We start from the raw sequence: 16,856 nt of genomic DNA, 5'->3' as shown, positions 1-16,856 counted from the left end.
GCCCCTCCCCGCGTCCCCCGCCCTCGGGTCCCCCTCTGTCACTGGTTGCTCCCGGCTTTTGTGTCACCGCCCCTTGTCCGGCCCCGCACTCCTCCGCTTCCTGGCGGTGCAGCCCGAGAAGGCTCCGGGAGGGGACAGGCTGGGGGCGTCACCACCCCCTCCCGACGTTGGAGGCACCCTGGGCTGGGGGCGGGCCATCTCCCGGGGCGCCCGTATTCCCGCCCCCCGCCCTGGCCCGCCGGGTGCCAGGGCGGATGGGCTGCACGGTGAGCTTGGTGTGCTGCGAGGCGCTGGAACCCGGGCCCCCTTGTGGCCCCCAGCCCCCGGGGAGCCCCCTGGCCCCAGCGCGGGGGCAGTGCTGGGAGCCCGGGGCTTTGGTCCAGGGCGAGAGCCCGCGGCTCCTGCATCAGGTAGGGCGCTGCGGGGATGAGTGGGGGGCAGGGAGCGGGTGGCAGGCAGAGCCCAGTTTACCTGAGACAGGTAAGGAGCCAAGTCAAGAAAGTGCCCACCAGTGGCTGGGAGGTGGGCAGCAAGGGCAGGCCGCCCCAGGGGCACGGGTTGAACTGGGACGGGGTTAAGGCACAGAGTTAGGTTGAGGTCTCACCTGGGTCTCCGGTGCCTTTGGGAGGAAGCTGATGTAGCACCTGGCTTTAAAAGGACAGTTCAGGTGAGGGTTAGGAGCCTTCCAGGAGGGATGGGGCTGGGAATGCTGGAGAAAGGCACCAAAAGTGTTAATTGCCCTTGAGCTGGTCCAGGAGTTGACCGTGTGTCCCTCCTGGGAGCTGTGGCTGTCTCCTTGATCAGGGTTCTGGACCCAGGAGGGTGGGGGCCTTCTGAGGCAGGAGGGCCCCACCAGAGCAGGACTCCCTGGAGGATGACAGGGGCAGTGGGCCCTCCTCCCTGCTGTCGCTGTTCTGGGTAAGTCGTGGAGCTTCTCAAGTGGGAAACTAGCCCAGAGGGGCCGTGAGAAGCTGGCGCACGGAGGCAGGTGTTCTGGACGAGGGGTCTGTCTGGGAAGCCCCAGGCCTGGTGCTCATGTAGGTACTGGGTTTCTCGCAGGAGAAGGAGGGGGAGATATCGGGGTCACTAGGGATTGCAAAGTCTTCCTCCAAGGCTCCGGGCATAATCTCAGTTTCCTCCCTGATCAGGGCTGTGAAGGCTGCTGCCTTCTAAGATTTGTCTGCTGTGCAGGGTTTGGGTTCTGCAGCTGTTTTATACCTCTCCACCTGGGTGCACCGAGTGTGGGCTACTCAAGAGGTACCTGTGGCTGCATCCTAACTCCCTTCTCTTCCTTCACTGGGGCAGCCAGTGCAGCCAGGTGTGTGTGCACGTGTGTGTGCCTGCATACACGTGCCCCAAAGTGATCCTTCTGCCCCATGGTACTAGATGCCCCTCAGGGCATGGTTTGTGGCATAATCATGATTATACTCCACAGTGCCAGGCATAAGGGTGTGCTTATAAATGGAACTCTCCGTCCTTCCTAAGCTTTAGCCTGGGTCATCACCACGGTGACAGACCGTGGTGAGGGACAAGACTGGGGTGTTGTTGTTGCATGAGCCCTTGCAGGGCCCGGTGGCTCGGGTGTGATTCTGGCAAAAGCATGGGCCTAGCATAGGGCCCAGGGGTTGGGTGAGGCCTGCGGGTGCTGGCTGGTCTTCCCAGAGGACTACTTCTCAGTCCCAGTGCAGGGTGGAGGGCCCATCACGGGCAGGTGGCGTGGCAGAGTCCCCAGCCTTTCAGGCCCCTCCAGAGGTCATTCAGGTGCCTCCTCTTCTGGACCTTCCTCAAAGTTTTCAGGGGGAACTGAGTTCACGGACCCCTCCCTTATCTGTCTCTATCTCAGACCCTTCTGACTTTACTTTCTCTGCTGGGGGGGCTCCTTGAGTCCCTGTCTCCCTCCTTCCTCCACTCCCCAGGCAGCCAGCTGTGGGGCAGGTGCCAGCTGGGCCACCTGAGGTACAGGCTGTCTACTGCGATGGAGGAAGGAGCCGGGCCACTGGCGATCAAGGAGAGAGGAGAAGGAGGGGGAAGGGAGTGTGTGGGGGGGTGTGGGACAGCCACAGGGACGGGGTGGGGACGGGTGGCTGTCTGCATTCGGATGAGCTTGTTTCTGAGCTGCCTCCTGAGAGAGCCTGGCTCTTACCCATGACTCACTGCTTTCTTTATCTGTAGAACCACACTCTGTGTCCCAGCCCCAGCCTGTGCTGCTGCCCCCTGGCTCTGGCTCCAGACTGGGGTAGGAGCTGTTGCTGGCTGCTTCCTTCCTCGACAGGCCTCCCATTCATATGACAACTCTCAGGACACTTCAGTGACCCAGGAAAGAGTAGCCAGGCTGTCTGTCACCTCATTTGAGGAGGCATTTTACCACGTTCTTGTGGTGGATAAACATCTCTTGGGCTCTCAGCCCCTCTCGGGAGTCAGGACTTAGAAGCTATTCTGGCATCTGGGCGCCCAGCCAGGGCACTCCCCCTGACAGTGTTGCCACCATCATGCCACCATTCCTGCCACAGGCCATGCCCTGGTCCCCCTAACCCCCACCCTATCCCACCGGCCAAGCTCTTCTCCTTGGGTCACAGGCTGTGCTCAGTCACTTGTCCCCACCCCCAGCCTCTCCCTTCTCTCTCCCCTCTGGGAAGCTCCCTTCCTGCCAGGCCCCACCGCCCTCTTCCCCTTGTGTGCCGTCCCCAATCTCCCCCTTAAGCCTGTCCTCTACCCAGACCGCACTGCCGTCCTCTCGGCTTTGTCCCCTCTGGCAACATCACTCCCCTCCCTTGCCCGGCATGTTTGCCGCTCCTTTCCTTTGCTTTGAGGAGGGCGGCCCACCTGGTCTCCCAAGCCTCTGAGTCCCAGCTGTGGGCTATCGGAGACTGGAGGTGTGGCTCTGCAGCCCCCGGGTGGCCTCTCCAGGGGCCCGTGACCGCTGTGCACAGTGAGCCCTCCTCTGGCAGCACATGCCAGCCTGCCAGTCTCAGGAGAAGGGGAGGTGGGGCTTGGCATTCTGCCTGAGCATTCCCGCCAATCCTTCTCTGACCTGGGCGCCAAGGGGCCTGGAGGGCATCTCCAGGTGCCAGCCTCGCCTCCTCACTCTCAGCCGTGTCCAAATACAAGTGGGTGCTTGTCAGATGGTGGCGGGAGCAGAGGGGAGGAGACTGCAGGCTGCTCTGCCTCTTCTCTCCGAAATCTAGCCCCTGGGGTCAGTTCACCTGGCCTCTGCCCAGTAGCCCAGAGGGAGGCCTGTTCAGTTGAGGAGACCCCCAGGAGGCTGGGTTCTGCAGCCTCTTTTGCATGCTTGTTATGTGTCAGTCCCCCCCGCCCCCCCCCCCCATGGAAGCTCTCGGGTCTAATCTAATGTTCTCTCTTATGGTTGAATTACTTCCTCTTTCTCCCTCTCTAGTTATATATAATCATAGACCCCCCAGAGCTGAAAAAGGAACTTGGTTAGTGGTTCTGAACCTTGTGAGGTCACAGATTCATTTGAGAATCTAACGAAAAGGATGGCTACTCTTGCGAGGGAAATATGCATGGAGATATTCACACACACACAGCCACGATACAGACACACGCACAGTGTCACTTATGCCCTCAAGCCCCCTCCGGTTCCGATGCACCCGGCCCCTGCATGTCCCAGTAGAGCACACTGAGGCCCAGAGGAGGGACATGACGTGCCTACAGCCCCACAGCAGGTGAGTGGCGGAGCCAGGACCACGACCCAAATGTCCTGACCCCAGACCCGGGGTAGCTTGTTCCTGGTGGCAACTGTTCCCTTCCCCACAGGCTACCTGTAAGATAGCTGGGCCTGGCCATGCATTTATTCAACAAGCATTTTTTTTCTTAGTTTCTTTTATTACTTTAGTTCTGAGTAGAATTTGTTTCATTGTAAGCTGGTGTATTTTTAAAGTTTTATTTTCATTGAGATATAATTGACGTAACATTGTAGAAGTTTAAGGTGCAGGGCATGTCAATTTGATCCACTTATTTACTACAATATTATTACCACAGCCGTGTGAGCTGAAGTAGTACCAAAGTAGTGTGACTTTCATTGCGTCACACCATCCTTTCTTCTTTGTGGTGGGAACACGTTAGATCTAGTCTCTTAGTCAACACGCATTCTTGAGCACCTGCACTAGGCCAGGCATCTCAAAAATCAGAGACATCATTCTGTACGTGGGGCGCTTCTGAGATCTTGGTAAGGGGGATGAGTGGCATCTGGGGAAAGGGAGAAGGATCTCCAACACCCTCATTTGTCCTTCTGTATCGACTCTTATCATCGTGTTCGCTCCTGTGATGTGGAGGGGAAGAAGGAAGAAATTCTAGAGGCCAAGTTGGAGTGGGGGTGGGTGGGGTCAGCTGGCCACCTCTCTCAGCCTTACCCACTCGCTGGGGGCAGGCCTGGGCCCCTGGTGGATGAGAAGGGTGTGAGGCTAGGGGTAGGGCCATGCCCCGTAGTCCTTCTCTCTTTCCTGGAAGGCAGGAAGCCAGCCGCTGCCTCCTCGTTTGAAGTATGAACTTGCCAAGGGCCCCTGGCACCAGGGCAAAGTGTGGTGCCAAGGGCAGGCAAGCTAAGGCAGCCCCCGGAGGGGCAGCGGCATTCGAGTGGGAAGCAGAGGCTGCCATCAGTAGAGAAGCTGAGTGGTGGGGAGCGAAGGGGACCCGGGTGATGCTGAGGTTCCAGACTGACCCAGCTCTGATCTCTAAGCGACTCCCTTCCCCGCAGAGACCCCAGCCCTGGTGCTTCTAGCTGGTCTAGAGTCCTGAGCAGGAAGCTGGGTCTTCAACCCACCCCAGCCGGAGGGGATGGAGAGGCCTCAGCTTTAGACTTCCTTTCTGGCCAAGGATAAGAGAGTGTAAGGATGCTTCTCGTGCTCTCTGTTCACAAGTCTGTCTCCCTAGTAAGTCTGTGAGCCAGTGTTTACAGGACAGAGCCAAGTTTTGGTGACTTTGGTATCCCAGGAACTTAGCAAAGGACACGCAGCCTGTAGATGCTTAGTCAGGGTGCCCAGTGGGTGAATGGATGAACGGAGAGAGTGGGGCAGATAGAGACCCAGGGCAAAAGCTGAGGTTGATCTCCCATCTGCCTTGGGCTGAGCTCCTCTGGGCTCCCAGGGCAGGGGACACGGGTTGGAATGGCAGCTAGAATGAGACCACTGGGTCAAGCTCAGGCATCGCTGAAGGTCAAAAAGGAATGTCTACAGGGGTGGAGGAGGTCGACTGGCAGAAGGCCTTTTTCAAGGTTAAAGGCAGTGGGAAGGGAGATGGACCCTGGTGATGGAGCTGCCAGTGGGTGGTAGTCATGGGGGGCCCACGGTGTTGTCTTCTGGAGTCAGCCCAAGCTTTTGCCTCTGCTCAGCTCTTCTTGGCGTTTCCTGCCAGCGCCTCTTTTTTGGGAGCTTCTGAGTGTTGCCATCAAACTGCATCTCATCACACCCCCCTGCCACAGCTGAAACCGCAGTTGTCCAGAGTGGCCAGGTGGGCCCTCAGACCCAGTCCACAGAGCCTCTGGCAGAGGGGTCGAAGTACATTATGGGCCCTGGCGTGTGTGGTGTGTTGGCTGTGCACCCCATAGAAGCTTCTCAATTCTCATTTGTCTGCTCACTTCTCAGCCCATTGGTGTTTCCACCCACCTTCTTCTCCATCCGGCCACCACCTTCTCTTTTACCCATCCGCCCTTCATCCTTGTTCCCGCCACCGCTCCTCTCTCCTGCTCACCCTCTGCTGTGACATCTAGACACACCCACTGCAGACAAGGTGCTGGAAGGCCTGTCCAAGCTGCCGTCTGCTTCTAGAGTGGGGAGTGGGCTGTTCTGCCTGGAGCCATCTGGAATGCCCTCCTGGGGGAGCTGACATTTTGAACTGGGTCCTACAAGGTGAGCGGGAGTTCACTGACACTGAGGGGGGGCAAGGCCGTTTTGTCAGACCCAGGGGTGTGAAAGTGTGTGGGGCTCTAAGGAGCTGCAGTGTTGGGTGGGAGAGGAGAGGTCTCTCAGAAGCTGGAAAAGAGGTGGAAAAGAGATAGAAGAGGCTGTGAATGCCAAGCTAATGAGTTTGGACTTTAGACTTATGTGGCCACAGAGAGCCTCTGGGAGGCTCACCCAGTGTTGGGGGGGCATCTGCATGTTAAACTGTCTCTGGCACGTGTGGAAGGTGGGTGGTGGCTGAGTGTGAGGTGACTTGAGCCTGCTGCTGGGTCCCTCTCATGCGGCTGGGCCATATGGGGCAGTGTGTGTGTATGTCTAGGGGTGGCCCCCTGAAAGCTGGTTCCCCTTCTTTGTCCTTGATTCTTTTTCCACCAACCCCTTTGTCTCCTAAATAGCAACTCCAAGAACTTGGGCCTGGCAGGCCAGGAGTTAAGCTGAGAGCTCACCTGGAGGAGGTGCGGCTGGCTCTCCGCCATGTCCCTTTGGCTCAATTTCACCTGCTGCCCAGCTCAGACGTCACTTCCATGGAAGCTGGGCAGGGGACAGGCCTGGCTTTGTTGGGACCCTGAGATGGGGCTAGGTCTCTTGGCCCTGCCCCGGAAGGGTAGGAGGATGGGGGATGGAGGGGGCGGGTAGGAATCGAGATTCCTGGGACCTGGTGCTATGAGAAGGCTGGCTGGAGAGCTCCTTGGCTGGCACCTTGGGCACACCCTGGTCACATGTCTGAGGGGGGCAAGTTGGGTGGTTGGCCAAAGATGGCACAAAGTGGGTGGGGTAGGAAAGTGCTCCAGGGCCCCATTCCCCTCCCCCTCTGCTTCTGTTGGTCCGATAGCTCAGCCTGTCCCTGCCCTGGGGAGGGGGGGGGTGCTCAAGCTTGTAGGGTCAGGATTCTTTGGGGGCTGGAACTGGCTCTCCTCCTGGTTTCCTCTCTGTCTCATTTCCTCCTCTTTCTCTCCTTAAATCTCTCTCATGCTCTCTCTTTCTTTCTGCGTCTGTGTTGCCTGCTACTCAGAAGTTTCGAGTCCCTTTTCCATCCCCTTTCTTCCCACCAAAAGAGGATAGGCAGGGATGAATGGCATCTCTCTTATAGAGGAGGCAGTGTGGAGTAGTGGTTATATCAGTAGCCTTAGGGGTTAAACTAAGTTCTCTTCAGGCTTTGCCACTTCAGGACAGTGTGTTGCTGAGCCTATGACATGACCTCTCTGTGTCTTGATGTCTTTCACTTCTCTTAAAAGCTCGTGCAGAACAGCGTGGGGTATATTGCTAGCATTTAATAAAGGGTAGCTATTCTTGTTGTTGTTACTGAATGATTGTATTAGTCTGAGTCCTCTGAGAAAAAGGATGGGATTAAATATGTAAAGATTTTATTAGAGAAAATGCCCAAGTTGAAGGAAGGAGCCAAGAAAGGCTGGGAGAGCCTTCTGATGGTGATGTAAGTCTTGCGCTGTAGCGGGGAGACAGGGAGAATGAGGGATAGACCGCAGGGTCCTAGCCTTCCGTTCAATTTAAGGAGAGTTCAGCAAAGGGAATCCATGAGCCAATATTGGCTGAAAACTCTGTCTCCGGGACTGGGTCTGCCTTAGAGGCATGCATGTGCTTTGCCAACAGTGAGGAGCAGCCCTGGGAGGCATGGCCCCAGCAGACCCAGCAAGGAATTTGAAAGTGCTCAGCTGGGGCCTTTGTCTGCCCTGCTCCCTTCAGCAGGAGGTCTGGGAAGTGCATTCTTGTGGCTGCTGCAGAGCCTTGAACGTGGAGGAGGACAGGACCTTCCATCCTGGGGGTCTGAGGGGGGCTGAGGCGGGCAGGAGGGGTTACCCACGTATCTGGAAGGAGGCAGCAGCCCGGGCCCTAGGCTGTCATCTCCCTTCCAGGCTATCATCTCCCTTCCAGGCTGGGTCTCCTTGGCCTGGCTGCTGGGCTTCCTCCCTGTGGGCCTGGGCTTTACGCTGGGTTCTGGCTGTTGAGTTCATACCCCTTGCCTTAGTCCTGGCGGATGGTGTGGCCTTGCTTGGGGCAGAGGGCTGGCTCCATCTGGCCTCTGACTCTGCTCTCTGTTTCCTCCTCATCTTTCCTTCCTGCTTGGTGTGCTTCAGTGCTGTGGGGCAAACTGAGGCGCAGGTGCCCTGGGCCAGTGAGTGTCCAGGGTGGGGCACTTCCTGCAATGTCCTGGTCTCTACTACCCTCACCCCCCACCCCGCATAGAGCTGTCTACCTCAAAGGTCATTCTGGGGGAGAGTGGGCAGCAGGACACCACCCCTGACACTAACCTTGGGTGTTCTCTGGGACTGGCGAGAATGTGGGGCACGAGTGTGGAGAGCAGATGCCAAGACGTGATACCATTAGGGAAATGAAGCTGGAGCTGGAGCAAGTGTTCCTGGGCCCTGAGCTGAGGCCATGTGTAGGAGGTCAGACCAGGCCCAGCCTGGCCAGGCCGCCCCTTCCACTGCCCCAGTGAGCTCCCCACGTGAGCTCCCCACTGCTGCAGGGCAGGCTTACTGCAGTGAGATGTGTGAGCCACCCAGACTGGCCTCTTGAACCCCAGCCACTCAATATGCTAAGTGGGGCTAATTTATTCATTTGCTTCTTAATGGAATTGCAGCAAATCAGCAGGGGATGAGTGTGTTGGAGGTAGCAATAGAGGGGGAGAGGCTCTCTCTGGGTCTCCAGCATTTTGCGGCAAGACCCCCTGGGCTGTTCTGTGTGACTCAGCATGGCCCCTCCCAGGCCTTGGGCTCAGAGAGGAAGTAGTGACTTGGGGACAGGCAACTGGATGAGTCTTTGCTTACTGCTTCCTGGTGGGATGTCCTGGGCAAAGTTTGTAGTGTCTCTGAGCCTCAGCTTCCTCATCTGTAGAATGGAGAGAATAGAGCCCACCTCCCACCCAGGCTGTTGCGAAGAACCAGCCTTGCAGGAACTGCCAAGCTCTGGGACACCATGGGCACTGTGAGCTGTCTGCACTCTGTTCTCATTGGCACCTCTTTTCCTTTTTTTGCCATCATCTGCAGTCAGGAGTCCTGAATCCCATCCACTTGGGGCTGGGTGTGGGGCAGCAGGCCATTCTGAGAGCTGTGCTCTGAGGTTCAGGGGTTGGGGGAGAGGAGTGGGGACAGAGAAGCTTACAGCACCATGGCAACAAAGAAAGGGAGGGTTTGTGGTGGGAAACAAAACCCAGGGGTTGGGCTGATCAGCTTGCAAATGTGGGCTCTGGCACTGACTGACTGTGTGAGCCTCAGTTTTCTCATCTGGAAATGGGAACGGCAGCACCTGCCTTGCAAGGTTAGCAAGGGAATTACATTGGCTAACCCACAGAAAGTTCCTAGTACATAGTAGGCCCTCAATAAACATCAGTGTCCTTCTACCCCTGGAACGGGCCTTTGAGGTCATCTGGTTGGCCCCTTCCCTTGCTGGCTTGGCCACAGGCTTCACCTCTGAGCCCTTCTCAGAAAGCGGGGGTAGGAAGCGGGGCCAGCCCTGGGCTGGGGTGTCTGACTTGGAAGGCAGGCCAGAGGTCACTTAGCAATGGCAGTAACAGTAAACATGCAATGGCAATGGCAGGTGGCAGTAAACATCCTAAAAAGAGCCTCACATAGACGCTCACAACGGCCCTGATGTGCAGGCACTGTCACCTGATTTTATCGACGGGGAGGGGGCGCGGCGAGAATCCAGTCTCACCACTGTTAGTGCAGAATGGGACGTGAGCCAGGTCTTAGGATTCCTGGCTTCGTGCACTTGGCCTCTGCCCTGCATCTTGCCTGCTCCCCTTCCACCGAGCATGACTGTGCCCCCCTCTCAACAGTGCCACAAAGGAGGGGCTCCTTAGGGTATCAGTAGTCCCGTGGGAGCAAGAAATCATCGCCTTGCTCGACTACTCAGTCCTTCTGCTGGGACCACCCCCTACCCTTCTTCTACTCAGAACCGAGACAATGAGGGGGATGGGTAGGGCTCCAGCTGTGGCAGCCACCCTCTCTGGGGATGGGATGGGACTGGGCCTGTTACCTCCTTGTGTGGGCTGGGTGCAGAAGCCCAGCCACTTCTCTAAATTACCTCCAGCAGGTTGGCACTTCTGACCGCCTCCTCCAGGAAGCCCTGCCTTTCTCCCTACCCCCTGAGCACGCATCCCTCCAGCCCTGGCTTCCCCTTTCTTCCAAGCTCTACAGGGCCCTCTGTGGCTGTGGGAACAGCCCCCATCTTGCTTCCCAGACCCACTGACTGGGCATTCTGGCTCTGGGGTCCCCCTCTGCCCTCCCCTCCTTTCCCCATTTATCTCCCCCTCTGGGAGCCAGATGCTCTTTGTGAAGTTCTTTGTGTGGAGTTGAGCTCCCAAGGCCAGGCATGGGGACAAAAGGACACCCTCGCCCTTCCCCATTGTCCCATCTCTTCCCAGGAGGCGGAGTGTGTGTGTGCATGCATGTGTGTGCATGTGCGTGTGTTCACGTCCCAGCTTGGTGCATTTTCTGTGTGACTTGGGGGCAGGGAGGAAACTTGAAGGGATTCAGGGATGCAGAGCAGTCTTGGGGCCAGTGCTGGTGGGAGAAAGGAGACAGGGTGCCTTGATGAGGAGGAAATAGGGCCTGGGAGTTTGTGCAGGATGGGGGTGGGGGTAGGGGGGCAAATCACTGATTCTCTGGCCCCAGGAGTGGGTGCCGTCACCCCTCACCACCTCTGTGTCTCTGATTCTCCCCATCCCTCCATCTCTGTTTCTCTTTTCTTTGCTTCCTTTGCTCCTGCCCTCTTTTCTTTTTAAAAAAATTTAAAAATATTTTTTATCTTTAGAGAGAAGGGAAGGGAGGTAGAAAGAGGGGAAGAGAAGCATTGATGCGAGAGAGAAACATCAATCAGTTTCCTTCTTGAAGACACCCCAACTGGGGACCAAACCCGCAAACCAGGCATGTGCCCTGACTGGGAATATCGAACCGGCAACCGTTCTGCTCTGCAGAACCACGCTCAACCGCCCGAGCCACACCAGTCAGGGTATGCCGTCCCTCTTTTCCCAGCTCACTTCCTTCATGCCTACTCCTTGTCCTCGCCCTGGCGTCTGCCTTCCTTGGCACTGCTCCTTTCACTGAGGAGAGACCAGAGAGGCACCTCCCCCTGCCCCGGATCCCAGTTCCAGGGGGCCCTGTCACCCACTGCCACACCATCACCCTAGCCTTTTCTGGACTTCCGCCTCCAGCTCAGCCCTCCTGGGCCCCGACTGACTGCCCTAGGCCCTGTTCTTCCTGGCCCTCTCTCAGAGTGGGGTCCCTCCTCCCGGGGATGCTATTTCCTAAGCCACAGTGGAGGCCCCCCTTCACCTTGGCCAGCTCGATGACCCCTCAGTCTAGAGTAGCACTGAGTGGCTGGCTGCCCACTGGGGCTTGGCTCAGAATAGACCCGTGCTTGGTGTGCCTTCAGGATAGTCTGGGGAGGAGGCAGGGTCCAGCCCACGGCTCCCTCATGGTTTGCTTGGGGGACCCTGGGGCCTCCCCACCACTGAGCTGGGGCCAGAAGCCTGGTTGGAGGGCCTGGGAGGGACTTTCTGCTGTTGGTGGCTGACACATGGGCAGAGAGAAGTGAGCTGAGTGCCAGGATCAACTAAGATTCCTAGCTGGTAAGTGTCAATAGTCTAGACTTGAACCCAAGTCCCAGCTCTCAGAGGCACAGACCCCCAGCCTGAGATGGTTCTGTTGCATGCAGGCTGAGGTAGGAATCCTCTCTCCCAGCTCTGCATGTCTCTGGCTTTAGACTCTGAGCAATGACTCAACCTCTTTGAGCATCAGCTTTCCTACTGGGCAAGACGGGGTTTTCTGTCTCTTGGGGCTACTGCAAGGCACCTCTGTGCTGAGTCAGTAGTTGACAGGGCTCCAGAGGGACCATCCATAAGTTAACGAACGCCCTGGCCCCTCTGTCTCTTCCAGGCCCCTTGGATCTGTCCCTGTGTCTGGGTTTCGTTTCCTGTCTGGTTTCCATATTGCTCCCATCATCGACTCTGGGGCCCTAAGGGGAGGAGAGGGGCACCTGGCCTTCTGCCAGTGAGTGCAGAGTGGGTGAAGGGGCGGGTGGGGGCTGGTGCCTGGTGCCTACCGAGGGCCTCAGGCCGGGCTCTGTGCTTTAAAGTTCCGAAGAGCTTCTTTGTGTGCGTGTTCTCTGAATGTCCTCCCTCTTCTTTAATTGCCTCCTGTTCGCGTTTCATGAGAGCACTTTCCTCCCAGAACTCTCTGAGAATATTAACACTCATTGACCTTGAAGTGTTCTTCTCCCTACATTCCACCTGCTTTCTCTAAGTCCCTTTTAGTACTTATTGCTTCTCTGCCTTCAGATGCCTGGGAACCCTGGTTTCAGCTTCTATTTCAAGCGGACACGGACACGAAAGGGTAGATTGTTTGCTCCAGGGTGCGGAAAGGACCCACGGAGGGCCTGGCGGAAGGGAGTCTGGCTGGGCTGCTGCACTGGGGAAACTGCGTTCAGGAGCTTTGGGTCTCTCCTCTTGGGCTTCTCAGGTCCCAGAGATCTGAACCCTGAGTAGGGCTGCAGGAAGAGCAGCGCGGGGGAAGCTGCTGGCCTGGCCACCTCATACTCAGTAAACACTCACTTAACCCCCTCTTTCCTGTCAATACTGTCACCCTCAACTGTGCCCCGTGGTCCCCCATCCAAGGCCTGATGTTTTACCCTCTCTGGAAATAAACAAAATAAATAAACCTCCTGTCGACTGCTGGGGCTCAGGACAGGATCTAGAAATCTAATCACTTCTTCGTTGCTCTACCAATCTTCGAGATTTAGGTTCACATCCACCCCCACCCCCAAAGATATCAGAGTCTTTGGAAGGTTCTGTGCTGAAGAATCTGGCCCCTTCTTGGCTTTTTGTGCAGCCAGCTAAGGGTTCAGCTTTCTCGGGCTCACAGTTCCCATTCAGCCATCTGCTCTCCGGCTCCCAGAATTTTGACACTGTTGTCAGGGGTGATAATCAAAATATTTAACAAGAGCTCCTAGGGACTGAGCTGGGAGACTGGAGCAGGTCCTGAGGCCCCTTCTGGGCCGTTCAGGTCCAGGGCAGAAGCCACAGCATTGGGAGAGCGCCTGCACTCTAGTTGTTACTCACCAGGCCAGCAGAGATCCGAGCCCGACAGCTGCCGTAGTTGTACTGTGCTGCACATCACTCCAGTTTCAACAATAACGACCACAAGATCTTTACTGTTGCTTTAGAGACGTTTGAAGAAGGAGCAAAAGTCAGTGTGTGTGTTCCATTGGCCAGTGCAGCTGGCAGTATTCACTGCATTTCTCTGGGCTCAGGCCTCTCTCACCTGCGGAAGAACAAGGTCGGCAGGCAGGAAGGGACTGGTGAGGAGGCTGGAAGATGCGGCCTTTCCGGGGGCCCAGATGCAGAGGCGTCTCCACCTCTTCCTCCTAGAGCAGCTGTCTGAGGTGTGGCCTTGATGCCTTCGAGGGGGTGGTGAGTTGTGGAATCAGCAGGTCAGAGAGTAGGAAGCACTTCCCAGGCTGCTGGGGCTGTGAAGCCCGAGAACAGGATGATCTGGGGAGGCCGTGGGGTGTCCCTTCCAGAAGAACTCTGAGGCTGGTGGGACTTGGATTGACCTGGGCAGAGGGTGCCCAACCGCCCCACGATCGTTGATTGATTGATACCCCTTTTACCACCTCCCTTCCTCTTTTCATTAACAGAAAGCTGCTGTCCATGGAAGGCCGGTTTCCCTTTTGGGGGGACAAGGGACAACCTGTTGGCAGAAGAAAAAGTTTGGAGTGCAAGGGGCAGAGATATGAGGAGCTCTGGGGGGTCTAGAAAGAGACCCAAGGTGGGGACAGACCCCACGAGGCCCTCTTCCCTGGGACCCAAAGGTGCAGGGAGTGAGGAGCATCCTTTGGGCAGATGGGGGGATTGAGGAGGAGGTCTGGGGGTGGTTCTTACCTCCAGGGCAGCCCTCATGCTGACATCTTAGAGTCAAGTTTGCCATAGAAAAAGAATTTTTGGCCAACCCTCATTTGCATATCATTTGCATCAGGTTTACATGTCATTTTGGGGTCCAAAATGGTCAGAAAGTTCCTTTAGCAGCAATCTTTCTCTTCCTGGGAGTACTCTGCTCTGCTCCCTTTCATTCTCTCCTGCCCTGGCACTCTCCTAATGTCTACTGGGTCCCAGCCCTGGACTCTATCCCCTAGACACCCACCTTGTCCTCTGGGGCAGGTATGCCTGTATATGTTGCGTACAACTCCCCTTTTCCAGGCCCATTTTCACTTCCTTCCCTCAGCCCCCTAAACAAAACGTGCCGCTTTTCTAACCGATTCCCAGTCCTTCCTTACTAGCTTTCTGCAACAATAACGGTGTTCCACCAGCCTTTTTGTAAACAGGGCTCCATCCCATCCAAGTTGCTTCACAAGTCCTCCCACCCCCCGACCCCATCCTCTGTCTGTGCACCCTTCACTCTGCACCCCCTCGCTCCCAGAGACAGAAAGCTTAAGGAAGGGGGCAGTCTGGTGCTGGGTGGAATCAGGTCTGGTTGAGGAAGAGGAAGGGATTTCAGAGGGTGAGGAGTAGATGTCGAGATGGGAAGTGGTCCTCCACCCCAGGGATCTAAGATGACCACAGATGGTGGGAGTAAGTTTTGTTTCTGTAGGAGAATCCATATGGAAGGTGCCGAGCTGAGTGAGGCTGGGGATTTGGGGGCCAGGGGAGCAGGGCCAGCCTATTTTCCTGCTAGGGTGAGCAGGGACTTCTAATGCTGAGGTTTTATATTAAGTCACAGAAAGGGGAAGACTCAGACCTCATTTGAGAGTGAAGAATAGTAGGGTGAAAACATTCTCGTAGTAGAGAGAAGTAGGACTTCTCTGGCAGTGTGGTACCTCACTGGAAGTTCTGCCAGTTGTCTAACTTGAGCATTTCCTGTTTCAGTCCTGACTCATTTCCTCATGTTTGTCTTTAGTGTGAGGTGGGAGCTGAGTAACCCACCAACATGCTTTCTTTTCTGTCTTCTCTGCTGGAGAGACATCCCTCAGGTCCTCTCTCTTCTTGTGCTCCAGCCTCTTCTGGGCTCCTGTGCCCCTGCTCTACCTCCCCTCTGGCCTGCTGCCAGTGTCTCCTAACAATGCTGTTTTGGCTCCATTGCGCCGGACTCCTGGCTCCTCTTCCTCGGGTGTCCATTCCTCGGATGGCAGGGTGAACTGTGTGTTCCAGACAGGGTGCTCTTGCCGAGGATTCTGGCAGGCAGCATCTGTCTGGTGGGGGTGGGGTGGGCAGTGTGCAGCCAACAGACCCAGAAAGGGTTGGGGGACCGGTGAGCTTGCTTTTAAAGTCCCCCCAGGGTGCCCTTCCTGGCCCCACATGCAGAGATGCTTGCCCAGTAGCTCCCAAGGGTGCCTGATGAGTCAGGTCTGGTGCCAGGCGTTTTCACATTTAATTTAATCTGTACGACTACCCCATGAGATTAGGATCCTTGTCTCTATTTTACAGAGGAAACAGACTCAGAATAGGAAAGTAATTTCTTCAAGGTCACACAGTTGGTGAGTGTCAGGGCCAGGATTCAGACCCTGGTCTCTGCTGGCTTTGTACCTGGCTTCTCCTCTGTGGGAGGTGAGAGTGGGTACAATGGAGGTGACATTCCATACGTTTTTTTCCTGGCATGCTCTCAACTGCACGGGGCGGGGCGGGGGGGGGCGGAGAAAGGCAAAGACAGTAGCCATTTCCCAGAAGACGCTGGAGCTCCCAGAGGGATGGGCCCCAAGCCCAGTCTCAGGTGTCACCTCTTGCCCTTGGGTCCCGCTCCTCACCACTCATGGCTTCGTGATGGGGCTGGGCTGGGCTGGGACCGGGCTGGGGCTGGGCTGCCCAAGGGAGGCCCCATCTGGAACCTCCTTCTCTTGTTACCAGATAGAATGAGAATAGAAAGTGCCAGAAGCCAGGTGGATCACAGAGGGAGTCTGGGACCTTTTGGAGAGGGGGAACAAGAAGTCACATTATACCGTTCAGGGCAGGGGCACGTGTGAGTGGAGGGCTGTAGGGGGAGCCTCCAGCCTGGATTATCGGGGCTGCGGAAATGTCACCCATGTCTGCTGTGGGGACTGACCAGGGCACGTGGAGGTGCCAGCTCTCCTGGCTTCTGGGGAGTGGTGAGGGACTCACGATTGAGGGTCTTGAGTCCCCAGGAGCTCGTTCTGGGCCTGGGCCCGAACCAGCTGTGGCCTTCACCTGGCCAGGAATCAAGTTCCCGGAGAGCCCGGGCCCAGATCTGCCTCCTGACCTTGAAGGGAGTCTCTGGGAGCCCTAGGCCCCTGCCTGCTTCCGAAACCTGAGGATGCGGCCATGTCACCTTGTTCCGTGCCTCAGTTTCCCTGGCTGGCTGATGGCACCCTGTGCTTTCTCTCTGTCACCTACTCTTTTCTCTGCCCCTTGCTTGATGCTGGCCCTTCACTGCCTTTCTCTGGGAGTTGGTCAGAGCCCTCCACTTGCTCCAGCTCCATTTCCTAGTCACCCCCCCCACACACACACACTGCACTTCTGTTTTGCTCCCTTCTTCTTTCCCCTTATACCCACTTTCTCGCTCTTCCCCAGTCTTGGGAGGATCCTGAGCTGAGTGCGGAGCCGGAGAGTCCTGGGGTCCTTTTCCTTGAACTGTTCCCCATGCCCTCTCCCTGGAGAGACGACAGCAGGAGCAGGCCCAGGAAAGGGCCCCTCAGATGCCTTGGCTGGTGAGATGTGCCAGTGAGTGTGATGGAGGGAAGTTTGCTGGTAGAGAATGGGGGGCGTGGGGTCTTGCTTATTTGTCTGCATCTGCCTCCATTTGCCTCTGTCTTCTGACGTCTCTAGTTGTCTAGCAGTCACTGTCACCATCTTTGCCTTTCTGTATCATCTTAGTTCCTAGAACTGAGGGTATTAACCCAGCTCCTCTCCTTCTGAGCCTCCACACCCAGCTGTCCTCTGTGTCCGGCTCAGGGGCAGACCAGTCATTGGGCTGG

General features: G+C 56.6%; 1 long non-coding RNA gene across 1 annotated transcript in view; it reads left to right on the top strand.

Annotated features, from left to right (window-relative positions):
- Positions 1-255: 255 nt before the first annotated feature.
- The window catches only part of LOC118975270 (uncharacterized), a 52,944-nt gene continuing 36,343 nt past the window's right edge, over positions 256-16,856 (top strand). Inside the window, exon 1 of the long non-coding RNA XR_005064034.1 lies at positions 256-410. This is a non-coding gene — a long non-coding RNA (uncharacterized LOC118975270). The remainder of the gene's footprint in view (positions 411-16,856) is intronic.

This window comes from Sturnira hondurensis, unplaced genomic scaffold (genome assembly GCF_014824575.4).
Source record: "Sturnira hondurensis isolate 20B ecotype Veracruz unplaced genomic scaffold, ASM1482457v3 Scaffold0020237, whole genome shotgun sequence".
NCBI lineage: Eukaryota > Metazoa > Chordata > Mammalia > Chiroptera > Phyllostomidae > Sturnira > Sturnira hondurensis.
The sequence above is the reverse complement of the archived record's forward strand: the minus strand, read 5'-3'. Positions and strand labels throughout refer to the sequence as shown.